This window comes from Schistocerca nitens, chromosome 6, assembly GCF_023898315.1.
Source record: "Schistocerca nitens isolate TAMUIC-IGC-003100 chromosome 6, iqSchNite1.1, whole genome shotgun sequence".
Taxonomy (NCBI): Eukaryota; Metazoa; Arthropoda; class Insecta; order Orthoptera; family Acrididae; genus Schistocerca; species Schistocerca nitens.
The window spans coordinates 388,837,213-388,843,319 of record NC_064619.1 but is presented as its reverse complement, the minus strand read 5'-3'; the positions used below and the strand labels follow the sequence as shown (position 1 = coordinate 388,843,319).

At 41.6% G+C, this 6,107-nt stretch overlaps 1 pseudogene; it reads right to left on the bottom strand.

Moving 5' to 3' along the window:
- Positions 1 to 822: 822 nt before the first annotated feature.
- Positions 823 to 940, bottom strand: LOC126191918 (5S ribosomal RNA; annotated as a pseudogene).
- Positions 941 to 6,107: the final 5,167 nt, after the last annotated feature.

Here is a 6,107-nt window from a genome sequence, read left to right as displayed (position 1 = left end):
GAGAATAAAATTTAAAGTAAAATTTTGTATGAAATACTTCTTGATTAGTGAGAAATGAACTATACTCTCGATTTACAAATGAGTGTAATCTCATTAGTAAGAAATAACAATCAGTGGAACTGTTTATTTATACTGAACACATCAAAAAGCTTCTGCGAGGAAAATTTTATGCAGTTTCCCGTGTGACGGCTGTAATTTTGATATTAAAATTAGATTTTTTATGCATGACCGAATATTCACACGCACAGTGTCCTAATTTGTCAGCTGTGATTCATGCGCATAAATTTAACAGAAAATTAATACAATAAAACGTTAAATTGGCGTGAAGTTGTACTTTCCCTCTAATAAATTTAATTCTTTTCAAAAACGTGTATGTATTGTACATACCGGACAAAAGGACCCATTATTGAGAGGACCCTTTCTCCGCAGTACTGTATGTTACAAAGAACACATCGTTCAGGATGTGTATTTCATATGCGACGTGTTCTTCACCAGTGCGCTATATCCTGAGAATCTAACCCTTAGCTATTGCAATATGATATCGATGAGTCAGAATCGAGAACTCGACTCACATGTCGAGTAAAAACAGGTCCAAGCATATGGAAAGAATAACTCCGTCCAAACAGGCCTTCGACGGCTCTACGGTACTGACCAGCCGCCGTGTCATCCTCAGCCCACAAGCGTCACTGGATGCAGATATGGAGGGGCATCTGGTCAGCACACCGGTCTCCCGACTGCATGTCAGTTTATGAGACCGGAGCCGCTACTTCACAGTCAAGTAGCTCCTAAGTTTGCCTCACAAAGAGCTCAGTGCGACCCCCTTGCCAACAGCGCTCGGTAGACCTTATGGTCACCCATCCAAGTGCTAGCCCAGCCCTACAGCGCTTAACTTCGGTGATCTGACGGGAACCGGTGTTACCACTGCGGCAAGGCCGCTGGCTTTGGAAACAATAAGAGTGAATGAATACTCCGATATCCAGCAAGAAAACATAGTATTGCATGCGTGGCATCGTGATGAATGAGACGATTTGGGGGAGGGGGTGGGGAGAGGGAGAGATAGATAGGGAGAGAGAGAGAGAGAGAGGGAGAGAGAGAGAGACAGAGAGAGAATAACGAGGCCAAGTCGTAAACTCTCTCAGAAGAACAAGGATTTGCAATGAAAAATACTGGATTTCTTTTAAGCAGAGGAACAAGCTGCCTTTACAAGCAGATGCTATTTGCATGTGTGAGTAGTACCGGTAAGTGAATTTATGCTTGGTGTCTCTTCTAAACGTTTAAAAACCGCTGACTTGACGTAGATGATGCTGAGACAAGCAATTTATGATGCTGAGACAAGCAATTTAATATAAGACACGTGGAAACCGCAAATGTAGGGAAAACACACGAAATGTGGATGGCGAATGTTGAAACTCGTAACGTCACCAGATGACACACCTTGCCGTACGTGCAGCGCTTGAGCTTATTGATCTGTTCCATCTGATCATCCCAACCCAAGTCGCATATTCACATCGGTGTGGCTCCGGGCCTACGTGCACTGCTGCAGCGCGTGTGGCTCAGGGTTCGAATCTTGGACGTGGCAGGAAGCTTTTTTATGCCTTGTGTTAGACAGTTATGTATTTACATTGAGGAAATATTTACTATTTCATTTACCGGTCTCGCGGACCCCGCTGGTTTATTTCATAGTACAGTAAACAGAAAGCTAGCGTTTTGCGTCACAAGTAAATAAGTTTCCGAATTGCGTCGCTACCAGTAAGTGACCTACGTTTCTTTACTAAATAAAGTCAGTAAAAAAAGAGAAAAAAGGAAACACAAAACATGAACGGCTTTTGCTTGGTTACAGCGTGGACAAGAATTTGGTAGCTCCTACATTTACAACAGGTGTTCGACAAACGAGTACCCTGGCGGAGTGATTTGCAGCACTGCCCCTACCAGCGAGGATAGGACCGATCAGCCCAACCGCTGTACGTCATCTGGTGGCGTCACATGTTCAACATTTGTCATCCACTTTTCTGGTATTTCCCGACATTTGCGTCCCTATGTGTTTCATATTAAATTACTTGTCTCAGTGTCATCTACGTCGTGTTGGGCTGTTTTAAAAGTTAATGAGAATCACCCTGTATAACGAGGCAATTAATTTGGACTGCAGCTTCATGTGCAATCTTTTATTTTAATTTTAGAAAGGTTTTGGACTGAGCGTCAACAGAATCAATACTAACAGCCCTTGGAAACAAAGCATTTACTCAACCTACATAGATGAGCCAAAACATAATAACAACATGCTTAACAATGTGTTGCCCCACTTCTGCAACGCAAAACAAACAGTGATTCTACATGGCATGGATTCGACGAGTCCTTGGTAGGATTCAGAAGGTGTTTTTGTTGTTGTGAGTTGTGGTCCTCAGTCCGAAGACTGGTTGGGTGCAGATCTTCAGTGCAGGTGTGTGTGTGTGTGTGTGTGTGTGTGTGTGTGTGTGTGTGCAAGCAAAGCTGTGCAAGCTTCTTCATGTCCGAATAAGTACTGCGCGTCAAAGCGGGGCGTGCTAGTGCGTACAATTCTAGATACTTGAGAAAAGATGAAATCTCGTGCCAGTCGTGGGAAATCCGTCAAACTGAAAGTCCCACGTGATGGACTGATCACCATTACAAGCCTCTTACATTTTCAATACAGAAGAGGCTGAGTAGAAGTTAGCATATTAACCAAGAATATTGATCTATAGTCTGATAATCAGTCCAGAAATTGTAGCTATTTCATCAAAATGTGGTTCCAAAACGCCTTTCTAGCCATATAAAATGATTACCGTCCCACTGATTGCATTCAGAATTGGCGAACAGCACATGAAACTAAAATTTTGCGATCAATATTGGTTCTACGCCTCATGCGAAGGATTGAATGAAAAGAAAGAGAAAAAGGATGGTTAATCATAATTTCCTTTACTTGATTTAATGCCTTTTACTCCGATGTGGAGCATAGGATACATATTAGAGCTCTCCATCTGATCCTGTTCCTTGCCATCTTCTTGATGTTACTCCAGGGGTGGTCAACGGCTGCCACGTCGGCTTCATCAGTCCTGCGCCAGGTCGACCTCGGTCTGCCTCTCCTCCTTGCTCCTTGTGGGTTCCATTCTAAAGCCTGCTCTGGAATATGTTGCGGGCCTCTTCTCAGGGTGTGTCCAATCCATTTCCATTGCCTTTCTTTTACGGTTATCTCGGCTTTCCTTTGTTTGGTGCGTTGCCATAGTTCTTGGTTTCAGATAACATTTGGACAGCGTACTCCCAGTATAGTCCTCAAACATTTATTGATGAAGGTTTGTAGTCTTGTTTTAATTTGTGCTGTCACCTTCCCCGTCTCACACCCCTACAAGAGAACAGATTTTACAGTTGAGTCCAATATTTTACGCTTTATCTTAGACAATATTTCACGAGATGTCCAAACTGGTCGCAGCTGAGCAAAGACTCCTTTTGCCTTTTTGATCGCGTTTTCGACGTGTTCTGTCGTCCCTCCATTTTTGGAAACAATTCTTCCCAGATAAAAAAAGCTCTTCACATGCTCAATCTCCTCTTCTTTCACGTCTAGTGCATTCTTGTTCTTACTGTTTATCCTAAACTCTTTAGTCTTAGCCGTGTTTATTTTTAATCTCACTCTCTGAGCTTCTGTTTACAATTCCTTAAGCTTCTCACTCTTATCCTTGAAAGTGTGGGACAGAAGGCAGATGTCGTCCGCAAAGTCCAGGTTCTCCAGGCGATCATATAGGGTCCACTGTAAACCTCTCGTTTTCTCTCGGGTTACCTTCTTGTTGACATCATCTAATGTCAGTAAAAACAGCAGTGGTGAAAGCAAACAACCATGCCTTACTCCGGAATTTAAAATGAATGGTTCTGAGAGCTTTCCATCATGTTTGATCTGGCAGGTACGAGGGTTGGAACTTTAATAGTGGCAACTATTTATTTATAGCTCGTACAAAATAGATACGTGTTTCAAAGTTTCAATGACCTTCAAAGTAGTCACCAGCATTGTGTATAACTCGTTTCAAGCGATGTGGAAGTCGTAGGATACTCTTAGCAGTGCCAGTTGTGTTGACAGTTCAAACAGTGCGGTCTATTGCCCGACGAATTTGTAGCAGTTCTGAAGCGAACGCCGTGAGGTGTTTCCTTCAGTTTAGAAATCGAGTTGAACTTACGAGGGCTTAAGTCAGGGGAGTGCAATAGGTAATAACACTTAGTAGCCCCATCAGTCAAACAAATCAGTAACAGCTTGCACTCTACGTGCTTGAGCATTGTCCTGCAAAATGATGGCCAGGTCCTGCAGAAAGTGTCATCACTTCTGTCTCTAAGCTGGTCGTAGGTTGTGTTCAAAAAATTAACAGCACAGAGACAGAAGTTCTTCCCTCGGTTCTGAGAAATATTTTGTAATAGCACCTCTAGCAACTAACAAATTGGAAATTTGTGATAAGTTCTATGGGACTAAACTGTTTGGGTCATCGGTCCCCAGGCTTACACACTACTTACTCTAACTTAAACTAACTTACACTAAGAACAACACACACACACACCAATGCCGAGGGGGGGGGGGAGGGAGTCAAACCTCAGAAGGGGGGAGTCGAGCGAATCGTGGCAAGACACCCTAGACCATGCGGGGTCAGCAACTAACAGCAAAATCCAAAAACGTCAACTAACATTATAACATTAACATCTTTTTCGATAGTAGTTCTCCGGTTGAGCAGCAAAAGAAAAGGAAAACTTAGTTAAATGTGCTTAATTTTAATAGATGTTGGTGAATTCGACCGTAAGCTAAGTAAACTTGGGGGTTTACACCAGGGTGAATATTTTATAGTTTGTCGTCCATCTCTGGCAGCCCATGGGTGTACACGGTTTGTGCCGATGAGCTGCTATGGCACAGATTTTGACAAGGCAGTATCATGGATTAATGAATGTGCATTACAGAGGCGGTAGTCTTAAAATGTGGTACTTATTTATAGCAATGAACATTAAATTAGTTAAGCCTGTTGTAATACAACGCAGAAAGTTGAAGAAAAATGACATTCAGAACATGTAAACATTTGTGATCGTGTTTCATATAGTATATTGCATTTACATGCACGGTGGCCACAAAAAGTCTGAAAACCTTGTAAGGAAGTTGCAAGTTAGGTTGAGCCGAGAAATAATTGTTTAGAGAAATTCGATATGTTGCGCAATTTGTGAGTTAATTAGCACTGAAGTTGGCCAATCAGGCCGTTGCGGCGCAAATTCAAACGACCCACCAGATACAATTAGTGTCAGTTGTTTTCATAGAGTACATCACAGCGCACGAGATTTCTCTGCCTTTGGCTCGTGTTCGATCCTTACTAGCATCTCATGTCCAGTTTTAGTATCGCTCTCTTAAAACGTTTTCCTACACGTGGCAGGGATGATATAGCATCCAGCAATATTCGATGTAGAATTAGTCACTCTTGGTTGCAGGGATGTATTTATTACTTATTTACGAATGACTGGAGTTGCGCTCTACCAAAACTACGGTGCGGTACTTTCGGTACACTACGTAAATGACATGTTAAATGGTAGGATTACTGGTAGTATTGGTAGCATTGTAGAGATGGAAACATAAATGAATGTGTAAGAGAGAAACTAGGAGTGACGACTTGTCTCTAGTTTACTTTATTTTATTCATTTATTTTATATTTGTGCAAATAGTTAGAGCTGTTAGAACCGCACTTAAGTATGAATTGCAGAGCAACCATGTAGATGTAGTTTCAGCGTTTATCCATTTTTATTTTTCACGTACTTTTTGTTTTCATTATTGTTGAGGAAATTGCGTTTTCCAGCGTTTTATGATAAATCTGTATTATTTGCTTTATTTTGACTACAAAATCCCTCTGCTTCACGTTACAAATCAACAATTTTCGAATAAAATCTGAACTAAACATCGACAATTTCAAATTTTCTAGAAATATTGTTTACTTGTAAGTAACAGAGAAGAGGGCAATTATGCAGAACAAAAACGTTCCATAGGTTACCTGGCCCTTTATATATCCTCACTCAGTTTCTAGACAGTTCACCGTTTCCGGTTTTTAGGGGAATCTAGTAAAACGCTGAGCGTATACGTAAAGATA